The sequence below is a fragment of the Dendropsophus ebraccatus genome, unplaced genomic scaffold (assembly GCF_027789765.1).
Source record: "Dendropsophus ebraccatus isolate aDenEbr1 unplaced genomic scaffold, aDenEbr1.pat pat_scaffold_538_ctg1, whole genome shotgun sequence".
In the NCBI taxonomy this organism is placed as follows: domain Eukaryota; kingdom Metazoa; phylum Chordata; class Amphibia; order Anura; family Hylidae; genus Dendropsophus; species Dendropsophus ebraccatus.
The window spans coordinates 50,781-75,019 of record NW_027210139.1 but is presented as its reverse complement, the minus strand read 5'-3'; the positions used below and the strand labels follow the sequence as shown (position 1 = coordinate 75,019).

General features: G+C 45.7%; 1 pseudogene; it reads right to left on the bottom strand.

The window, feature by feature from the left end:
- The window catches only part of LOC138777278 (myc box-dependent-interacting protein 1-like), a 51,176-nt pseudogene extending 32,535 nt beyond the window's left edge, over nucleotides 1-18,641 (bottom strand).
- Between the last annotated feature and the right edge of the window lie 5,598 nt (nucleotides 18,642-24,239).

Below are 24,239 nucleotides of genomic sequence, written 5' to 3'. Positions count from 1 at the left end.
ATAGACGTACGTACCGTATGCGCCCCCTATAGATGTACGGTACGCTACCCCCTATAGATGTACGGTACGCACCCCCTATAGATGTACGGTACGCTACCCCCTATAGATGTACGGTACGGCCCCCCCATAGATGTACGGTACGCCCCCCCCTATAGACGTACGGTACGCACCCCCTATAGATGTACGGTACGCACCCCCTATAGATGTACGGAACGCACCCCCTATAGATGTACGGTACGCACCCCCTATAGATGTACGGTACGCACCCCCTATAGATGTACGGTACGCCCCCCCTATAGACGTACGTACCGTACGCGCCCCCCTATAGACGTACGTACCGTACGCGCCCCCTATAGACGTACGTACTGTACGCGCCCCCCTATAGATGTACGGTACGCGCCTCCTATAGACGTACGGTACGCGTCTCCTATAGACGTACGGTACTCGCCCCCCTATAGACGTACGGTACGCGCCCCCCTATAGACATACGGTACGTTCAGTCTCCTATGGTTTATGTGAACTGCAAGGATGGCCGCCCCTATAGTCAGACACTAATATATTAGAAGTAAGCAGGCAGCAGATTCCCCCTGTGGGCCGGAGCTGTGCGCCTCTGTATTGTTATACTGTGTATACCTCTTCCTATTATACCACTTCCTTTGTTTTGTATCCTGCCCCAAAGCTGTACGTGTGATTCCAACCATATAATTCCGCCATATAGTGGTCATATATGAGCAGATACATAATCACACCATATGGTGCCCACATAGTAGTGACATACAACACTGATATAACACCACCACACAAGGCCTCAGTGAGACTACAGAAACACATTCACCTCCAAGGGAAGCGGCCCTCGGGGGCACACAGCAGGGTACAGAGCAAGGTCCTGCCCCTCGGGGGCACACAGCAGGGTACAGAGCAAGGTCCTGCCCCTTGGGGTCACACAGCAGGGTACAGAGCAAGGTCCTGCCCCTTGGGGTCACACAGCAGGGTACAGAGCAAGGTCCTGCCCCTCGGGGGCACACAGCAGGGTACAAAGCAAGGTCCTGCCCCTTGGGGGCACACAGCAGGGTACAGAGCAAGGTCCTGCCCCTCGGGGGCACACAGCAGGGTACAGAGCACAGTGTGCCATACAGAGCCTTTATAATAACACCATTCATTGCTTCAATAACAATTCCTCACAGCACCTTAATAACAGTCCCACCAATGTACAGGGCCTCATATACAAATACTCATACCATACAATGTGTCAATAACAGTGCCTATATAATAACACCATACAGGGCCTCAATAACAGTGCCATACAGTATCTATATAATAGTACCATACAGGGCCTCAATAACAGTGCCATACAGTATCTATATAATAGTACCGTACAGGGCCTGAATAACAATGATACACAGTCCCCTCACATTTCCTCTATAATCATCCCATACAGTGATCAGCATAGTAGCTTCTAGAACCCACATCACTGCACAAATACAGTGAATAAAAGACACCGCCAAACAGTGCCTCATCTGTACCACAGCCTATTATATGATCTAAGACTATGGAAAGCATCAGGGAAAGCCCATGTGGTGAGATGAGGGCTCTGACATAGCGGGGTCCCAGGGCCCGGTCTCATTCCTTATTCTGGCCCTGAATTGCTATCGATTGTGGGGGGGGGGGGGGGGGGGGGGGGGTTAACCCTTCATAGTCCATCCCCGAAACGTGGTTATTATGTGGCCGTTACTAGGTTTGTTCCCCAGTGACTATGGCGCAGAGTCTCATAGGGAATCAGTCATTCATATGGCCACCTGTTCCTCGTGTTCACAACTAATGTGACACATTAACAGTCTCTTTTCCTTCGAGAACTCTGGTAGTCTATAATTAGACAGCCCAAGAGAAGCCATTCCGAAAAGCTCACCAGAACTAAACCCCCAAAATGGAGGCCGAGTGTGGGCGGGCGGTGGAGACCCTGCCAGGGAAACGACAGGACAGATCACTGTGTCACCGCCCCGCGTCCCCAGCTGTCTCATCCAGCACATGTGCTGTCTATTCTCAGACCACTCTCCAGCCAGCAGTCTAATGGTGGGAGCGCCTGGAGAAAGACATCAATGTCCAAGGACAAAGCGGAATTTTACCATCACTTGGCGGCTTAGATACACATAATAGTGATACAGAGAAGCAAAAGACCAGACAAAACCACAGGAGGATAAAAGAGCATCAAACTATACCAGGAGATCTGCAACACATTCATAATTCTGCTCAGAAGCCAGGATTATATCCCTGTATATAGGGGGCAGTAGTATAGTAGTTATATCCCTGTATATAGGAGCAGTATTATAGTAGTTATATTCCTGTATATAGGAGCAGTATTATAGTAGTTATATCCCTGTATATAGGGAGCAGTATTATAGTAGTTATATTCCTGTATATAGGAGCAGTATTATAGTAGTTATATTCCTGTATATAGGAGCAGTATTATAGTAGTTATATCCCTGTATATAGGAGCAGTATTATAGTAGTTATATTCCTGTATATAGGAGCAGTATTATAGTAGTTATATCCCTGTATATAGGGAGCAGTATTATAGTAGTTATATTCCTGTATATAGGAGCAGTATTATAGTAGTTATATTCCTGTATATAGGGAGCAGTATTATAGTAGTTATATTCCTGTATATAGGGAGCAGTATTATAGTAGTTATATCCCTGTATATAGGGGGCAGTAGTATAGTAGTTATATCCCTGTATATAGGAGCTGTATTATAGTAGTTATATCCCTGTATATAGGAGCAGTATTATAGTAGTTATATTCCTGTATATAGGAGCAGTATTATAGTAGTTATATCCCTGTATATAGGAGTAGTATTATAGTAGTATATTCCTGTATATAGGAGCAGTATTATAGTAGTTATATCCCTGTATATAGGAGCAGTATTATAGTAGTATATCCCTGTATATAGGAGCAGTATTATAGTAGTTATATTCCTGTATATAGGAGCAGTATTATAGTAGTTATATTCCTGTATATAGGAGCAGTATTATAGTAGTATATCCCTGTATATAGGGGGCAGTAGTATAGTAGTTATATCCCTGTATATAGGAGCAGTATTATAGTAGTTATATCCCTGTATATAGGAGCTGTATTATAGTAGTTATATCCCTGTATATAGGAGCAGTATTATAGTAGTTATATCCCTGTATATAGGAGGCAGTATTATAGTAGTTATATCCCTGTATATAGGAGCAGTATTATAGTAGTTATATTCCTGTATATAGGAGCAGTGTTATAGTAGTATATTCCTGTATATAGGAGCAGTGTTATAGTAGTATATTCCTGTATATAGGAGCAGTATTATAGTAGTTATATCCCTGTATATAGGAGCAGTATTATAGTAGTTATATCCCTGTATATAGGAGCAGTATTATAGTAGTTATATCCCTGTATATAGGAGCAGTATTATAGTAGTTATATTCCTGTATATAGGAGCAGTATTATAGTAGTATATTCCTGTATATAGGAGCAGTATTATAGTAGTTATATCCCTGTATATAGGAGCAGTATTATAGTAGTTATATTCCTGTATATAGGAGCAGTATTATAGTAGTTATATTCCTGTATATAGGAGCAGTATTATAGTAGTATATTCCTGTATATAGGGAGCAGTATTATAGTAGTTATATTCCTGTATATAGGAGCAGTATTATAGTAGTTACATTTCTGTATATAGGGAGCAGTATTATAGTAGTTATATTCCTGTATATAGGAGCAGTATTATAGTAGTTATATTCCTGTATATAGGAGCAGTATTATAGTAGTATATTCCTGTATATAGGGAGCAGTATTATAGTAGTTATATTCCTGTATATAGGAGCAGTATTATAGTAGTTACATTTCTGTATATAGGGAGCAGTATTATAGTAGTTATATTCCTGTATATAGGAGCAGTATTATAGTAGTTATATTCCTGTATATAGGAGCAGTATTATAGTAGTATATTCCTGTATATAGGAGCAGTATTATAGTAGTTACATTTCTGTATATAGGAGCAGTATTATAGTAGTTATATCCCTGTATATTGGGGCAGTATTATAGTAGTTATATTCTTGCACATAGGGGGCAGTATTATGATAAGACTACTAGACATTTAGCAGAATGCCTACATGGTCTTTCTGATGTCCCCTAGAAGTGATTACAACACCAGTAATGTTACTATCCAGGTTGGCTGTAAATCCCCTGTAAGACGCCTGGTTGTGCCCCCTCCCCTTGTTAGTGGATAGAGCCCCCATTAGCGTTCGGACAATACATCTCAGTTATACTCATTATTCTCAGCTGTTCCTTCTTCGGCCCAAGAGGAATGAGCCCGGGTTACATTAGGGGGTTAAGCTCTGCACCTGCTCGGACCCTGTAGCTATTTTGAAGGAGATTATGAGGAGCAAACAGCTGTATATCTGTATCTATGTTAGGTTGGGGGGGGGGGGGGGAATCTCGACCACTTCTCTCCTAGTACTTGGCAACAAATGACTCATAGAAGCCATAATCTGCAGATTCTCTAACACAGGGCCCAGAGAATCCCTATTCTAAGCCATGGGGTGGGCGGGCGTCACGTCTGAGTGTGGTGGTACAGTAATATCCCCTCCATGTGACAGCTGCACAGGAGGGGACGTATTAGCAGCAGCTGCTCCACATTCTCATGTGATGCTCCAACACGACAGAAAAAGTATCCAGGAGATTATCTGGAGACGTGAATGGGATCCTCATGTCCCCGGCCGCTGCACAACCATCTCCATGTGTGATGTCATGTGGTGTAGAGAGCGGCCCAACATGGCGGCCGCATCCAGCACATGACACATTATAACATTATTCGTTGGATATGTATGGGGTCAGGGGTCAGGTTACTGCCTCTGCATGGGCCCCTATTACACACACACACACACACACGATAGCCAGGCGGCCACATAACCCATACAGTACAGAATAAGAGTGCTCCACCCGTACAATGGTGATATCCTGCCCCAATGAGGTGACCTAATGTTACCCGCCAGGTATTCCATTATTGCAGTCAGAAAAGTTCCTCAAAAGTGACCCATAAAGTGTGATTGTGAGAATGTGTGGGGGTCTCAGCTCAGGTACTGCCCCATTCAATCTCTACTAACAAAAGATTCTCCCAGGATGGAGATTTTTACATAGAAATCAATATAAGCTCCATCTGAGCCCCCGTTACATCCTATAGCACAGATACAGACCGCAATCTGTGCAAAATCCCTTAAAATGTTTTACAACCACCCCACAGCAGTACCAGGGTGTCATATTTAAAGGGGAATACTCATCTTTTAATATGTCAAAGATGTAAGGGGTGAGGAGGTCACCTGCCAAAAACGCTATTCTATAGGTCACATGACCACAATACAAGGAGATTTGCGGATATCAGGGGTGTCAGGAGCCAGAGACATAACACAAAGCACAAAGACCTTGACCCTTGATGTATATTGGAGCTTCTGGAATCTGTTACAGATGTGTCGGGGTCAGAGCGGAGGGTGGCAGTATGTGAGCGGCGGGTGGCGGTATGTGAGCGGCGGGTGGCGGTATGTTAACAGCATCACCTGTATCGGCTTCACCTTCCTGAAGTGGAATTTATTTCCAGGCTTTTCAGGAAGCAAAGAAATATTTATGGCAAATAGTTTATATTCTGTGAAAACTGCAGAGCGGCCGCTGCGCCAAACCTTGCACGCCGCCCCGACCCGGGCCAAAGGGGGCAGTCTTTCAGTACTTATAAGCTGCTGTATGTCCTACAGGAAGTGGTGTATTCACCACCTGTCCAGAGCAGGAGAGGTTTTCTATGGTGATTTGCTGCTGCTCTGGACAGTTCCTGACATGGACAGAGGTGGCAGCAGAGAGCACTGTGTCAGACTGGAGAGAATACACCACTTCCTGCAGGACATACAGCACTGATAAGTAAAATACCTAGAGGAGGAGGACAGAGAAGTCTGGAGGAGGGAGGGGACAGAATATTCTGCAGCAGGTGGTGTATGTGTATGCGTCAGTGTTTCTCCAGTCCTCATGTACCACCACCAGGTGATGATGTGGGGGTCTCTGTATAGGAAATCCTCCCATGACCTCCAGATACACTGCTATAGGAGCCACCATCGTGCAGTAACAAGGCAGACATACTATTAGAAACATATGTAATCCCTGGTTATTAGGTGCGGCTACAGTGAGTCATACCGCCCGTGCTCTGGGTGTGACATATCATCACTGGATATAACGCCCAACGATACCAGACACACCGGGAGGATTCTTCTAGGGTCCAGTAATGGCTGATAGCTGGGCCTATTCTGACCTATGGCTACAAACTGGAATCTATTTTTGACGGTGCCCTGATATATACAGACAGTATACAGTGGAAACGTGGTGTGAACAGCCCCTAAATGATCCTACATGTCCTCTGTAACAATAGAAAAAAATAGCAGACTGGCAGGAGAAAGGAGGAGGGAGATGCAGCTGCAGCTTCTGTGTTACTGTATGACTGCATGCTGTGAGGATGAGAGGGGAAGAGGGGATGCAGCTGCAGCTGCTCTGTTACTGTATGACTGCATGCTGTGAGAATGAGAGGGGGTGCTGTGGGATCATCTCCTAGAGAGCTGCACAGAGCACCATGGGACGTGCGAGCGGCTGGAAGCTACAAAAATGTTACAGAAAACCTCTCACTGGGAAGAGCAGGAAAGGAACAGGAGGCAGAGGGAGGAGAGGTCCTGAAAGCAGTGGTACTGTTCCCTCTGACCCTGTGGTCCTGAGCTCTGGCTGGAGCCTGGGCCTGACCTATTTCCTGCCATCATGGGGGATTGATGTGGGTTACTCCTCCCTAAGAGCATCGCTAAGAAGGAACTCTCATTGATAGGGGACGTTAGGTGCTTTCAGTCATCGTGTCGGCAGCTTCACACAAACCTATTTAGTGTCTCCGTTTTACTATGAGAACTCAGCATCTCCATCAGCAGAGAAGGTCACCGCGATCCATCCCAACCAGGGGGTCACCGCGATCCATCCCAACCAGGGGGGCACCGCGATCCATCCCAACCAGGGGGGCACCGCGATCCATCCCAACCAGGGGGGCACCGCGATCCATTCCAACCAGGGGGGCACCGCGATCCATCCCAACCAGGGGGGCACCGCGATCCATCCCAACCAGGGGGGCACCGCGATCCATCCCAACCAGGGGGGCACCGCGATCCATCCCAACCAGGGGGGCACCGCGATCCATCCCAACCAGGGGGGCACCGCGATCCATCCCAACCAGGGGGTCACCGCGATCCATCCTAACCAGGGGGTCACCAGAAGAACTCGATATCTCATAGACGCCTGAGAGATCTACCATCACCCAAATGAGTGGAGCCCCCCAAGTCAGACCCAAGCCCAACCTAGAGTTACGGCCTGTGAACATTCAGAGACCAGGGCCGTGTCAGTACAGTACCGCGGAGCTTTAACTATTTCAGATTGAATTATGATGAATTCTGCAGATTACGTAGATCAGGGACGGACTGTGAAGAAACAACCCACTACAATACAGCAAACAGTTCTATGTACGGCTCCACTACTGCCACATGGAGGGGGAGAACGTCACAGAGAGGCACCAGACGCTGAGTAATACGAGCGCCATGGATGTGATACCTGATCCCCACCTGTCCATCCCAGATTCAGGCCAGTACATCAAGAAGGTCATGCCTGGTGGGAAATCCGCCATTCTTCAGAAAGGATGGGAAATGATCTAGAACAAAGGATGCATATCCCCCAGCACTGATCTGGAACAAAGGATACAGACCCCCCAGCACTGATCTGGAACAATGCATGCAGATCCCAGCACTGATCTAGAACTAAGGATATAGAGCCCCCAGCACTTATCTAGAACTAAGGATATGCAGACCCCCCCCCCCAGCACTGCTCTAAAACAAAGGATACAGAACCCCAAGCACTTATCTAGAACTAAGGATACAGAACCCCAAGCACTTATCTAGAACTAAGGATACAGAACCCCAAGCACTTATCTAGAACTAAGGATACAGAACCCCAAGCACTTATCTAGAACTAAGGATACAGAACCCCAAGCACTTATCTAGAACTAAGGATACAGACCCCAGCACTGACCTAGAACTAAGGATGCAGATGCCAGCACTGATCTAGAACTAAGGATGCAGACCCCAGCATTAAACCTCAACCCGGACCCTCTGTACCCCTGTAATTAAATTGCAGGCTACAGCTCAAGGTTCCCAGGCCCCCCAATATAAAAGCTAAACCCGGGGCCCATCATAAACACTGACATAGTAACCTACAGGGTCTGTATACACCATGATGACATCATCTCATGTTATTACATCATTCTGTAACTATCATGATGGAGCATAACAGCCCTGTCCCACCTGGCTGCACAGATGAGGAGAGGAGAGATAGATACTAAGGGGTAGTCTATCCTGTATTACAACATTCTGGATTTACTTTCTTGCCTATATAATGGACACTCACCACCACTATTTTCACAGTGCCATCTGCTTCATCCCAGCTCAGCTGCAGCCATACATTACTGTACCTGATCATGTGACCACCACATATGTAACACAGGAAGTAGTCAGTCCTGTGTCAGCCGACTTCCTCTGAACTACAGTATGAGACAAACCCATGAGATCCCTCCTGGCAGCTCTGCTTCTCCTTCCCCCTCCACCTGTACCCGGCTGCTGCTATACATTGCTGCAACAGGGAGAAAAGGAGCCAGGCTGCAGCTGTATCTCATACAGTCCTCTACAGTGGGAGTTAGGGGGCAGAGGTTCTGTGTCACTCATCTATCACTTACTGCACTTAGTCAATGATATTTCTGCACTTCTGCAAACTCAGAGGCATCGTGGGAAATATAGCAAATGTGACATAGATTGGTTTTCAGCCATGTTGCATCCCATCAGGTAACGCAGGACATATCCTCTAATAATAACCAATGCTGCATGACATCCCAGACGGCTTCTCTACTGGGCAGAGTCAGAGGCCGAGAAGCGGGGTGACAACCTGCTTGGCATCTGCCCCCAGACTGAACGCCATGCATGAGGAGGGGGCCAGCGTGAGGAGGGGGGCCACATATTTTATGGTCTCGTTCCTGGACTCTCCACGACAGTCGGATTTGCAGCTTTGGGATCTGGATTTAATAACTGCGCTGCAGAAAAACAATGCGGCAGAGCTGAGTGCACAGAACCGCAGAGGTCGCTGCTCCATACAGGGCCCTCTGGGCTGTAACTGCTGGTGGACCCCGGAGGGGAGGGGGCTCCGTGTCCATAAATAGCAGAGACTGAATGGGGCAGAGAGCAGGTGCTCCCCAGCCGCCACCATCTGACAGTATGTATCACCGCAGTGACATCACACACCCAGCGCTGTCTCATCACCATTCACACTCTCTCATGAGAAGTGACAGTCAGCATTCCTGGACCCCAAAGCCCCCTCCCCGCCAGCGTACGGCCCGTCCAGGAATAGGGGTAATCCGCCATCTCCGGGAATCGCTCACATAGTAACTCCCCAAACACTGAACGAAACCTCCGCTGTGTGAGCCCGACCAGTGCGCGTGATCCTCTACAAAGACTGCAAAAATAATATTACTGCAGCTCTGCATGGCGGTATTACGTGGCAGTACTATCTCAGCTTTACACGGTGATATTACAATATTATATGGACAGCATATGGCAGTACTATCAGCCCTACACGGTGATATTACAATATTATATGGACAGTATATGGCAGTACTATCTCAGCTCTACACAGTGATATTACAGTATTATATGGACAGTATATGGCAGTACTATCTCAGCTCTACACGGTGATATTACAATATTATGTGGACAGTATATGGCAGTACTATCTCAGCTCTACACAGTGATAGTACAATATTATATGGACAGTATATGGCAGTACTATCAGCCCTACACGGTGATATTACAGTATTATGTGGACAGTATATGGCAGTACTATCAGCCCTACATGGTGATATTACAGTATATGGCAGGATTATCTCACCCCTACACGGTGATATTACAGTATTATGTGGACAGTATATGGCAGGATTATCTCACCCCTACACGGTGATATTACAGTATTATGTGGACAGTATATGGCAGTACTATCAGCCCTACACGGTGAAATTACAGTATTATGTGGACAGTATATGGCAGTACTATCAGCCCTACATGGTGATATTACAGTATTATGTGGACAGTATATGGCAGTACTATCAGCCCTACATGGTGATATTACAGTATTATGTGGACAGTATATGGCAGTACTATCAGCCCTACATGGTGATATTACAGTATTATGTGCACAGTATATGGCAGGATTATCTCACCCCTACATACAGTGATATTACAGTATACAGCAGTACTATCTCACCCCTACATACACAGTGATATTACAGTATTATGTGGATAGTATGCCTTGAAAACTTTGTGTGTGAACGCGATCTTACACATAGTTGTGATTCTGCTGGGGATGTTCAGCTGTTCGTGCTGACGCCATACCTGCAAACAGGTGGACACAGAGACCCCCAGCCCCCCCAGCTCGAAGGGCCACACAGGTCACGAGAGAGGAGAAGGGTCGGTGTCACAGACGCCTGTGTGATCCCCTGAAGCAGTGGTAATGGTCCCTGTAAATAAATCTGCCGGTCTCATTATGGCCCCCGCAGCTGCCGGCGCCCATCACAGCTTCATTTTTTTTTTTTCATGTTCTTAAGTATAAAAAGATCCAAACAGATAAAAGAAAAAGTGATTGCATATCCCAACACCGAGATGACTTAAAGGGGAAGTGCGGAACATGCAGAGATCTGCCCCAGGGACAGCTGAATGACGGGCGGGATGTTCCTACAGCGTCCAGGGGTCTGCCACCTAACCTTCCTATAGTCGTATAAAGGATCAGAAAGGGCAACGCCATTACAGTCCAGAGACACTATCACCCAGCTTTCCGCCATCCTGAATGGCAAATTGGCCTGGTGTAATATAGGAAAGTGAAGGGCAACACAGCTGCCATGGGGAGGTACCCAGCTTTCCCAGGCTCCAGAGATAATCTGCCCATCTGATACAGCGCCATATATATCCTCCCGCTGTAACAGAATGGGGTAAAAACTACAACTCCCATCATGGCCAGGCAGCCAGAGAATACAGCATTACAAGCCGGTACTTTTATAACTTGTGGGTTTTTCTGCTCTCTGGTAAATCTTATGGCTTCCATACTGACTCGGTTGTCACCCAACTTTCCTGAATACCACCATGTACACGATTGTGGAGTATAGAGAATCACTGTATGGGTCACATGTCAGTCCTGGAATCCTCCGGTGAGGTCACCAATGGCCTCCTAAAGTCAGTGCACCCCCAGTGACCATAGCCACGTCCAGGGCCGATCCCAGCCTCTCTGCTGCCTGAGGCAGAAACTGAAATAGCGCCGCCTCTATCTACAGGTTGGATGTGGTATTGCAGTTCAGCTCTATTAATGTAAATAAGGCTGAGACGCAACCCGTGGCTAGAGGGGGCACAGTTTTCAGAAAAAGAGCAGCTGTGTCAGCAAGACGAAAGCTGGGAGGGTGACAACCACAGTCATTACTTACACTGGTTGTCACCCGCAGAATTCTGATGACTCCAAGTGATAGGAAGAACCTTCCAGGAGGATGGCAGCATATGACGGTGTGTCCTGGTAACCGCACCTGCCACAGTAATGGCGAGCGCCTGGCTGACTTATAGGGCGTATATACAATAAGGGCCTAGTATATGGCCCGACTGGTTCCCACACTCCCGGGATTCAGATCACATTTTTCCATTCTACGTACGTTGTTATTTTCCCATCGGTCGGGGGGGGTCACATGACAGCTGCGGTCGGTGGGGGTTATCTCCATGACAGTGATGACTGATGTGGGGGGGATTGTCGTGACAGGGACCACTGATGTGGCCGGTGAGGGGTAGGGTGAATCACCATGACAGCGGCGACTGATGTGGGGGGGAAATCGTCGTAATGTTCCCTTTGATATCTGCGTCTGTAAACTTCTGTGAAGACACAACTTGCCAGTAATTCTTCGCCTCTGGGAATCATGGGAAAGTGACAGCAACAAAAAATAAAATCTTTACATCTGATCAAAAAAAACAAACAACAAACAGTGAAAATGGCTTCAGAGGTCAAAAAGAGGAACGCCCAGAAAGGGGAGAGGGGATTATATACAGCCATCACCGTATACAATGTATATAGATCCTATACAGAGCCGTCACCCTGTACAATGTATATAGATCCTATACAGAGCCGTCACCCTGTACAATATATATAGATCCTATACAGAGCCGTCACCCTATACAATGTATATAGATCCTATACAGAGCCATCACCCTATACAATGTATATAGATCCTATACAGAACCGTCACCCTATACAATGTATATAGATCCTATACAGAGCCATAACCTTGTACAATGTACACTCACCGGCCACTTTATTAGGTACACCTGTCCAACTGCACGTTACCACTTAATTTCTAATCAGCCAATCACATGGCGGCAACTCAGTGCATTTAGGCATGTAGACATGGTCAAGACAATCTCCTGAAGTTCAAACCGAGCATCAGTATGGGGAAGAAAGGTGATTTGAGGCCTTTGAACGTGGCATGGTTGTTGGTGCCAGAAGGGCTGGTCTGAGTATTTCAGAAACTGCTGATCTACTGGGATTTTCACGCACAACCATCTCTAGGGTTTACAGAGAATGGTCCGAAAAAGAAAAACCATCCAGTGAGCGGCCGTTCTGTGGGCGGAAATGCCTTGTTGATGGCAGAGGTCAGAGTAGAATGGGCAGACTGATTCGAGCTGATAGAAAGGCAACAATGACTCAAATAGCCAACCATTACAGCCAAGGTAGGCAGAAGAGCATCTCTGAGCGCACAGTACGGCCAACTCTGAGGCAGATGGGCTACAGCAGCAGAAGACCACACCGGGGGCCACTCCGCTCAGCTAAGAACAGGAAACTGAGGCTACAATTTGCACAAGCTCATTGAAATTGGACAGTAGAAGATTGGAAAAACGTTGCCTGGTCTGATGAGTCTCGATTTCTGCTGCGACATTCGGATGGTAGGGTCAGAATTTGGCGTCAACAACATGAAAGCATGGATCCATCCTGCCTTGTATCAACATTTCAGGCTGGTGGTGGTGGTGTCATGGTGTGGGGAATATTTTCTTGGCACTCTTTGGGCCCCTTGGTACCAATTGAGCATGGTTGCAATGCCACAGCCTACCTGAGTATTGTTGCTGACCATGTCCATCCCTTTATGACCACAATGGACCCAACATCTGATGGCTACTTTCAGCAAGATAATGCGCCATGTCATAAAGCTAGAATCATCTCAGACTGGTTTCTTGAACATGACAATGAGGTCACTGTACTCCAATGGCCTCCACAGTCACCAGATCTCAATCCAATAGAGCATCTTTGGGATGTGGTGGAACGGGAGATTGGCATCATGGATGTGCAGCCAACAAATCTGCGGCAACTGTGTGATACCATCATGTCACTATGGACCAAAATCTCTGAGGAAGCTTCCAGCACCTTGTTGTATCTATGCCACCAAGAATTGGGGCAGTTCTGAAGGCAAAAGGGGGTCCAACCCGTTACTAGCATGGTGTACCTAATAAAGTGGCCGGTGAGTGTATATAGATCCTATACAGAGCAGTCACACTATACAATGTATATAGATCCTATACAGGGCAGGACACAGGGTTATCTCAGAGTCAAATACAAAGTTGTGTAAACGGCCCCCAGCAACCAATCACAGCTCTGCTTCCATTATACCAGAACTCAGCTGTGATTGGCTGCTGTGGGAAGTTTCACCAGTTTATGTTTTACAATCTGTGCCACTTCCCATTACCCATAGCCGTGTACATTACCCATAGCCCCATCCCATTACCCATAGCCGTGTACATTACCCATAGCCCCATCCCATTACCCATAGCCGTGTACATTACACATAGCCCCATCCCATTACCCATAGCCGTGTACATTACACATAGCCCCCTCTCATCATACATACCCCCTCCCGTTATACATAGCCCCCTTCCATAATACATACCCCCTCCCATTATACATAGCCCCCTTCCATTACCCATAGCCGTGTACATTATACATAGACCCCTTCCATAATACATACCCCCTCCCATTATACATAGCCCCCTTCCATTACCCATAGCCGTGTACATTATACATAGCCCCCTTCCATCATACATACCCCCTCCCATTATACATAGCCCCCTCCCATTACCCATAGCCGTGTACATTATACATAGCCCCCTTCCATCATACATACCCCCTCCCATTACCCATAGCCGTGTACATTATACATAGCCCCCTTCCATAATACATACCCCCTCCCATTATACATAGCCCACTTCCATCATACATACCCCCTCCCATTATACATAGCCCCCTCCCATTACCCATAGCCGTGTACATTAGACTTAGGCCACATTCAGCATTTTTTGTGGCCCGTATACTCAGGCAGATCTACAAAATGTGAAGTTGACTGAAAAAAAAATAGAGAGAATGAATCCGTAATTCGCCAATGTTATCTCCATAACGTCCACAAATTACAGGCACTCCCATTGACTTCTCTGCAATGACCGGATGTCCGGATTTTTTTCAGCACGGGTCACGGCCGAAACACATCCATAAAATTACGGAGGTGTGAACGGGCCCTATAGAAATCAATGGGGCCGTAAATATGGACAAACACTGGGGACGGGGGACTGTGGCCTTAGGTGGGCTGAATCCAGTAATGTCACTGGGATCAGCCTTCTAATACAAGGGGAAGCTATGCTGCTGCAAAACTACAACTCCCATCATGCCTGGACAGCCAAAGCTTAGAGGAGCCAAGCATGCTGTGTATGAGGGAGAAGCTTTCAAGTGTATGGCCACCCTAAGGGAGCAGTCACACACCCCTACATAGGGACGATGGGCTACCGAACAGGGTTTGGAAAGGGCTGTGTCAGTACAGTAGTGTGATCATTCGGAGCTTGTGAATGATGAAGTCGGGAGCTCTGAACATTCCGATCTGTAGCCATCGTCCCTATATACGGACCACATCCGGAGCATGTGAATGACCCCTAAGGCTGGACACACATATGCAGTTTATGGTCCAGGAATCCCCCGCACATTGTATAGGCTTGATGTCCGCTCGGTTACAGTCTGCTTTTATCGTAACAATTGAGATTTGGTCGCCACTCTGGATAGGGGTGCCTGGACCCAACACAGTCTAGGTAGAGTAAAGAATTTTTCCGGCACTCACCGAATCTTCTGCACAAGATTTATTCCCATATATACATACAGAGTAGGTGCTGCATACCACCAGACAGGACGCGTTTCGGCTCTCTTGCCTTTCTCACCTTGTTAGTTATCTGTTATGCAGCACCAGCACCGACTCTGTATGTATATATGGGAATAAATCTTGTGCAGAAGATTCGGTGAGTGCCGGAAAAGTTTTTACTCTACATAGACTGTCTGCTGTTATGTCTGTGACAACTCACTCCTCCACAGCAGGTAGTTGTCAGGAAATGGGGCCTTATAGGGAAGATCAGCAATGCTTCCACCACTAAACAGACGACAGGGGCCAATCTTTGGGACGTTATCACCAAAAATCAGTCCGGAAAACCTGGATAAATGCGCCATGTTCCTGCCTGATCTTTAGAGGAGGGGGGCAGGGCAGCATGGACCATCATGTCCGTATGGAGCTGTAGTGATCTGGGCTGGAAGCATTTGTCGCCTTCATGGAGCGCTTCCTCTCTACTAAACTCAATGAAAAAGAGCAACTCATGGGTTAAATAGAGGATCCCATCTCCAAAACCAGCTGTGACCTCTGATCTACTTGTAGCCACACGTCTCCCCTGCTACATATCAATCAGTGCTCCCTCCTCTATATCCCACAGCGGCCAGTCAGGGGCAGCCCCCTCTATATACCACAGCAGCCAGTCAGGGGCAGCCCCCTCTATATACCACAGCGGCCAGTCAGGGGCAGCCCCCTCTATATACCACAGCGGCCAGTCAGGGGCAGCCCCCTCTATATACCACAGCGGCCAGTCAGGGGCTGCCCCCTCTATATACCACAGCGGCCAGTCAGGGGCTGCCCCCTCTATATACCACAGCGGCCAGTCAGGGGCGACCCCTCTATATACCACAGCGGCCAGTCAGGGGCTGCCCCCTCCATATACCACAGCGGCCAGTCAGGGGCTGCCCCCTCCATATACCACAGCGGCCAGTCAGGGGCGACCCCTTTATATACCACGGCGGCCAGTCAGGGGCTGCCCCCTCTATATATCACGACGGCCAGTCAGGGACAGCCCCGTCTATATCCCACGGCGGCCAGTCAGGCCGCTGTACACACACTGGGGCCCTGCAGCTGGGGGCTGTACACACACTGGGGTGCCACAGCAGGGGTGCACAGCTACAGATTCCAGCATGCCGTGACCAGTTGGGGTACATAAAGAACCATTGAGGTCGATGAGGGAGGTTACACCTTATTATAGCATTAAACCAAGCATCCAGCCCATCCACAACCTGCAGGAAAGGAAATTACTGACGATTTTATTTACACAACAAAGAATCCATATTGTAACAAAATGTAACTGGGCTGAGAACACACACAGCTCTGCTGCTCCCCGAACACACACAGCTCTGCTGCTCCCCGAACACACACAGCTCTGCTCCCCTGCAGGAAGCCTTCTAGCTGTCACATTTCCCAGCCATTCAATGACAGCAAATGTTACATGGTGTCACCATGTCTTTCCAGGCTGCTCCAGCAAGGGAGGAGGATTACAGCTAATACCTGGACCCTGCAATGTGCTGCTCACTTACATAACATGGACTCAATGATAGTGCCTGACTGCCATGCAGAGCTCTGCTACATACAGCACTGCAGAGCTGACATGCAGCCTGCCCCAGTAACACCACACAGCAGGCGCCTGACACTGCTGGCCAGAGCTGCAGATTTCCTTGCATTACATTGCCGGGCAGAGCTGCAGATTTCCTTGCATTACATTGCCGGGCAGAGCTGCAGATTTCCTTGCATTACATTGCCGGGCAGAGCTGCAGATTTCCTTGCATTACATTGCCAGGCAGAGCTGCAGATTTCCTTGCATTACATTGCCGGGCAGAGCTGCAGATTTCCTTGCATTACATTGCCGGGCAGAGCTGCAGATTTCCTTGCATTACATTGCCGGGCAGAGCTGCAGATTTCCTTGCATTACATTGCCGGGCAGAGCTGCAGATTTCCTTGCATTACATTGCCGGGGAGAGCTGCAGATTTCCTTGCATTACATTGCTGGGAGAGCTGCAGATTTCCTTGCATTACATTGCCGGGGAGAGCTGCAGATTTCCTTGCATTACATTGCCGGGCAGAGCTGCAGATTTCCTTGCATTACATTGCTGGGAGAGCTGCAGATTTCCTTGCATTACATTGCCGGGGAGAGCTGCAGATTTCCTTGCATTACATTGATGGGCAGAGCTGCATATTTCCTTGCATTACATTGATGGGAGAGCTGCAGATTTCCTTGCATTACATTGCCGGGCAGAGCTGCAGATTTCCTTGCATTACATTGCCGGGGAGAGCTGCAGATTTCCTTGCATTACATTGATGGGCAGAGCTGCATATTTCCTTGCATTACATTGATGGGCAGAGCTGCAGATTTCCTTGCATTACATTGCTGGGAGAGCTGCAGATTTCCTTGCATTACATTGCTGGGAGAGCTGCAGATTTCCTTGCATTACATTGCTGGGCAGAGCTGCAGATTTCCTTGCATTACATTGATGGGAGAGCTGCAGATTTCCTTGCATTACATTGCTGGGCAGAGCTGCAGATTTCCTTGCATTACATTGATGGGCAGAGCTGCAGATTTCCTTGCATTACATTGCCGGGCAGAGCTGCATATTTCCTTGCATTACATTGCCGGGGAGAGCTGCAGATTTCCTTGCATTACATTGCTGGGCAGAGCTGCAGATTTCCTTGCATTACATTGCTGGGAGAGCTGCAGATTTCCTTGCATTACATTGCTGGGCAGAGCTGCAGATTTCCTTGCATTACATTGCTGGGCAGAGCTGCAGATTTCCTTGCATTACATTGCTGGGCAGAGCTGCAGATTTCCTTGCATTACATTGCTGGGAGAGCTGCAGATTTCCTTGCATTACATTGCTGGGCAGAGCTGACACTCTAAGCAGCAGCAGCTGTCAGTGACTGCAGCACATGCAGCACATACAGCACAGGCTCTCCCCAGCCCCTGACACAGCAGCTTGAGCCCCCAAACCTCACACTGCTCCCCACCACTCTGGATTCTGATTCATAGAGCAGCAGCTGATCTCCCATAGACTATAAGGCAGAGCTGAGCCTCACATGGCTGTCACAGCAGCCTGACCTCCATACCCTCAGCCCCATGGCAGCCTTACCTTCTCCTGTGCCCTGGTCAGCTTCTTCTGCACATTGCTGGCTATTTTCCCCGCAGAGACTCCCTTCCCCATCTCAGCCATCTTGCCTTTCCTTTAACTGGAGTTAAAATAATCAGATCAGAGAGAGAAGAAAAAAAAAACCTTGGCAGTAACAATGGCTATACCCCCCCTCCTGGCTGCTGGAACAGCCTTTTAAAGAGACAGCACACACAGCAGCTAGCAACTCCTTAAAGGGGCAGAGCTGGGAGGAAGGCAGAGAGGTGTATGCAGGCTGCAGTGTCACAGTGACACATCCAGGCCATCTGCTATGCCAGGGATCAGGAGGGCGGAGGGGCCTAGGTAAACAATCCTGAGCCTGGAAGCAGAAAGGAATGGGAGGTCCCTGCAGCCGTAATATACAGGAGATCAATGAGAACCCATCATAATACATAGTGCTGCCTGTGCCCTATACAATCATATAGTATGCAGTAAGCCCTCGCAGCAGGATATTCCCTCTTATAAACCTTTCTGTTGTTTACTTTATTCATCTAGTTTTTTCTTTGATTTTGGTTACATTCCATATGGTATCTCTGTATCATATGTGTAACTGAACATAATACTGCCCCTATGTACAGGAATATAACTACTATGATACTGCTCCTATATACAGGAATATACTACTATAATACTGCTCCTATATACAGAGATATAACTACTATAATACTGCTCCTATATACAGGAATATAACTACTATAATACTGCTCCTATATACAGGAATATAACTACTATAATACTGCTCCTATATACAGGGATATAACTACTATAATACTGCCCCCTATATACAGGAATATACTACTATAATACTGCTCCTATATACAGGAATATAACTACTATAATACTGCTCCTATATACAGGAATATAACTACTATAATACTGCTCCTATATACAGGAATATAACTACTATAATACTGCCCCCTATATACAGGAATATAACTACTATAATACTGCACCTATATACAGGGATATAACTACTATAATACTGCCCCCTATATACAGGAATATACTACTATAATACTGCTCCTATATACAGGAATATAACTACTATAATACTGCCCCCTATATACAGGAATATACTACTATAATACTGCTCCTATATACAGGAATATAACTACTATAATACTGCTCCTATATACAGGAATATAACTACTATAATACTGCCCCTATATACAGGGATATAACTACTATAATACTGCTCCTATATACAGGGATATAACTACTATAATACTGCTCCTATATACAGGAATATACTACTATAATACTGCTCCTATATACACGGATATAACTACTATAATACTGCTCCTATATACAGGGATATAACTACTATAATACTGCCCCTATATACAGGAATATACTACTATAATACTGCTCCTATATACAGGGATATAACTACTATAATACTGCCCCTATATACAGGAATATAACTACTATAATACTGCCCCTATATACAGAAATATAACTACTATAATACTGCTCCTATATACAGGGATATAACTACTATAATACTGCTCCTATATACAGGAATATAACTACTATAATACTGCTCCTATATACAGGGATATAACTACTATAATACTGCTCCTATATACAGGAATATACTACTATAATACTGCTCCTATATACACGGATATAACTACTATAATACTGCTCCTATATACAGGGATATAACTACTATAATACTGCTCCTATATACAGGAATATAACTACTATAATACTGCCCCTATATACAGGAATATAACTACTATAATACTGCTCCTATATACAGGAATATAACTATTATAATACTGCTCCTATATACAGAGATATAACTACTATAATACTGCTCCTATATACAGGGATATAACTACCATAATACTGCACCTATATACAGGAATATACTACTATAATACTGTCCTCTGTATACAGGGATATAACTACTATAATACTGCACCCCTCCTTTCCCCCCATATAGTGCTGCTACTCTAATAGCTGGTTACTTTGCATACCATTTTATGTTTTACTAGAAGTGTTTTTCAAAATTTCTTAAGAAAATATAAATCAGTAAAACTAAAAATAAGTGACACAGTTGTGCAATAAACTACAGAGATTGTGCTGCGCTGTGTTTTAGTGTTTCCTGTCCAGACTCTATAGACATGACACACATCAGAAATTTTACTTTGGTTTCTCTTTTATAACCTCAGAGGTTGTTATAATATATGTGATTATCAGGAAACTGCACCACACTACAGCACTGTGCAGCATTTTATAATACCGCCCAGCTACGGGCTTTATGCCACTCCGTGTGTATTATCCCTGTACTGTGACATCACTGTGTGTATTATCCCTGTACTGTGACATCACTGTGTGTATTATTTCTGTACTGTGACATCACTGTGTGTATTATCTCTGTACTGTGACATCACTGTGTGTATTATCCCCCCTGTACTGTGACATCACTGTGTATTTTCCCTCTGTACTGTGACATTACTGTGTATATTCCCTGTACTGTGACATCACTGTGTATTATCCCTGTACTGTGACATCACTGTGTGTATTATCCCTGTACTGTGACATCACTGTGTATTATCCCCCCTGTACTGTGACATCACTGTGTGTATTATCCCTGTACTGTGACATCACTGTGTGTATTATCCCCCCTGTACAGTGACATCACTGTGTATTATCCCTGTACTGTGACATCACTGTGTATTATCCCTGTACTGTGACATCACTGTGTGTATTATCCCCCCTGTAGTGTACTGTGACATCACTGTGTGTATTATCCCTGTACTGTGACATCACTGTGTGTATTATCCCTGTACTCTGACATCACTGTGTATTATCCCTGTACTGTGACACGACTGTGTGTATTATCCCCCCTGTACTGTGACATCACTGTGTGTATTATCCCTGTACTGTGACATCACTGTATTATCCCTGTACTGTGACATCAGAGTGTAGTATCCCTGTACTGTGACATCACTGTGTATTATCCCCCCTGTACTGTGACATCACTGTGTGTATTATCCCCCCTGTACTGTGACATCACTGTGTGTAGTATCCCTGTACTGTGACATCACTGTGTGTATTATCCCTGTACTGTGACATCACTGTGTATTATCTCTGTACTGTGACATCACTGTGTGTATTATCCCTGTACTGTGACATCACTGTGTGTATTATCCCTGTACTGTGATATCACTGTGTGTATTATCCCTGTACTGTGACATCACGGTGTATTATCCCTGTACTGTGACATCACTGTGTGTATTTTCGCTGTACTGTGACATCACTGTGTGTATTATCCCCCCTGTACTGTGACATCACTGTGTATTATCCCTGTACTGTGACATCACTATGTGTATTATCTCCCCTGCACTGTGACATCACTGTGTAGTATCCCTGTACTGTGACATCACTGTGTGTATTATCCCCCCTGTACTGTGACATCACTGTGTGTATTATCCCCCCTGTACTGTGACATCACTGTGTGTATTATCCCTGTACTGTGACATCACTGTGTATTATCCCCCCTGTACTGTGACATCACTGTGTGTATTATCCCCCCTGTACTGTGACATCACTGTGTGTAGTATCTCTGTACTGTGACATCACTGTGTATTATCCCTGTACTGTGACATCACTGTGTGTAGTATCCCTGTACTGTGACATCACTGTGTGTATTATCCCTGTACTGTGACATCACTGTGTATTATCTCTGTACTGTGACATCACTGTGTGTATTATCCCTGTACTGTGACATCACTGTGTGTATTATCCCTGTACTGTGATATCACTGTGTGTATTATCCCTGTACTGTGACACCACTGTGTGTATTATCCCTGTACTGTGACATCACTGTGTATTATCCCCCCTGTACTGTGACATCACTGTGTGTATTATTCCTGTACTGTGACATCACTGTGTGTATTATCCCCCCTGTACTGTGACATCACTGTGTGTATTATCCCTGTACTGTGACATCACTGTGTATTATCCCTGTACTGTGACATCACTCTGTATTATCCCTGTATTCCGACATCACTGTGTATTATCCCTGTACTGTGACATCACTGTGTATTATCCCTGTACTGTGACATCACTGTGTATTATCCCTGTATTCCTCCGCTGCTCTTTCTCCCTCTGCTGTAGTTTTCCTTTAACTAGGAGAGAGCAGCGAGGACGCAGTTACCAAAGTCCAACTAGCGGCGGCCATATATACATTCCTCTGCAGCCGCCTGGTTAATATTACTACAATGAGATGGCGGCTGATCCGAGATAACGCAGCCATACCGGCAGATATTACAGGATCTGCAGCCCGGCGCGCCAGGTGCTGCCTATACCGCATATAGTGTCTGCGCCATTCTGGAGATGTGGAAGACAGAACCGAACAAATCCCACACGCCACCGTGTCTGTTCTGAAATCGCCCCCGGAGCAGCAATCAAAGTTCAGTCAGTTGCCATTGGATATTAACAGAAGTCATGTGACCTAAAAGGAATAAAACTAAGAGAAGAAAACTTCAAAATAACTGAGCAGAAATGTTTTTTCAGTATCTGTAACCTGTTAAACTCTGTCCAGTGATATGAAGAGTTTCCCTTTAAGCTGTAGGACGCTGCACTGGAGGAGCGTGCGGAGTGTGACATTCAGGGGAGGACGGCGGGGTCACACACTCAAGAGGTGCCCCCTGAAACGCAGCATGAGAGCAGGTGTGAGGCCGGGGTCACCCGAGGAAACAGCCGCAGCTTCTATAGTCTGTACATCCCTGCAAGAGACCCGGCTAATAATACCGCAACTCACTGTACAGCATCAGATCTAATATTTATCTCCTCTATCTCTAGTTAAGAACTTGCAGCACATCCAAAATAGTGAAAAAACTTCTTGTGTTTTATTAGTGCATAGGCAAAAAATCTGCTGATTTTTTGCCTATGCACTAATAAAACACAAGAAGTTTTTTCACTATTTTGGATGTGCTGCAAGTTCTTAACTAGATTTGAAGAGGAGACGGGATCCACTCTCCATCGCTGGCACTCCGAGCACTGTTCCTGAGAGTGCACTCCACCTTTCTATCTATCTATCTCCTATCTATCTCCTATCTCCTATCTATCTCCTATCTATCTCCTATCTATCTATCTATCTATCTATCTATCTATCTATCTCCTATCTATCTATCTATCTATCTCCTATCTATCTATCTATCTATCTCCTATCTATCTATCTATCTATCTATCTCCTATCTATCTATCTATCTCCTATCTATCTATCTATCTATCTCCTATCTATCTATCTATCTATCTCCTATCTATCTATCTATCTATCTCCTATCTATCTATCTATCTATCTCCTATCTATCTATCTATCTCCTATCTATCTATCTATCTATCTATCTATCTATCTATCTATCTATCTATCTCCTATCTATCTATCTATCTATCTATCTATCTATCTCCTATCTATCTATCTATCTATCTATCTATCTCCTATCTATCTATCTATCTATCTATCTATCTCCTATCTATCTATCTATCTCCTATCTATCTATCTATCTATCTATCTATCTCCTATCTATCTATCTATCTATCTATCTATCTCCTATCTATCTATCTATCTATCTATCTATCTATCTATCTATCTATCTCCTATCTATCTATCTATCTATCTATCTCCTATCTATCTATCTATCTATCTATCTATCTATCTATCTCCTATCTATCTATCTATCTATCTATCTATCTATCTATCTATCTATCTCCTATCTATCTATCTATCT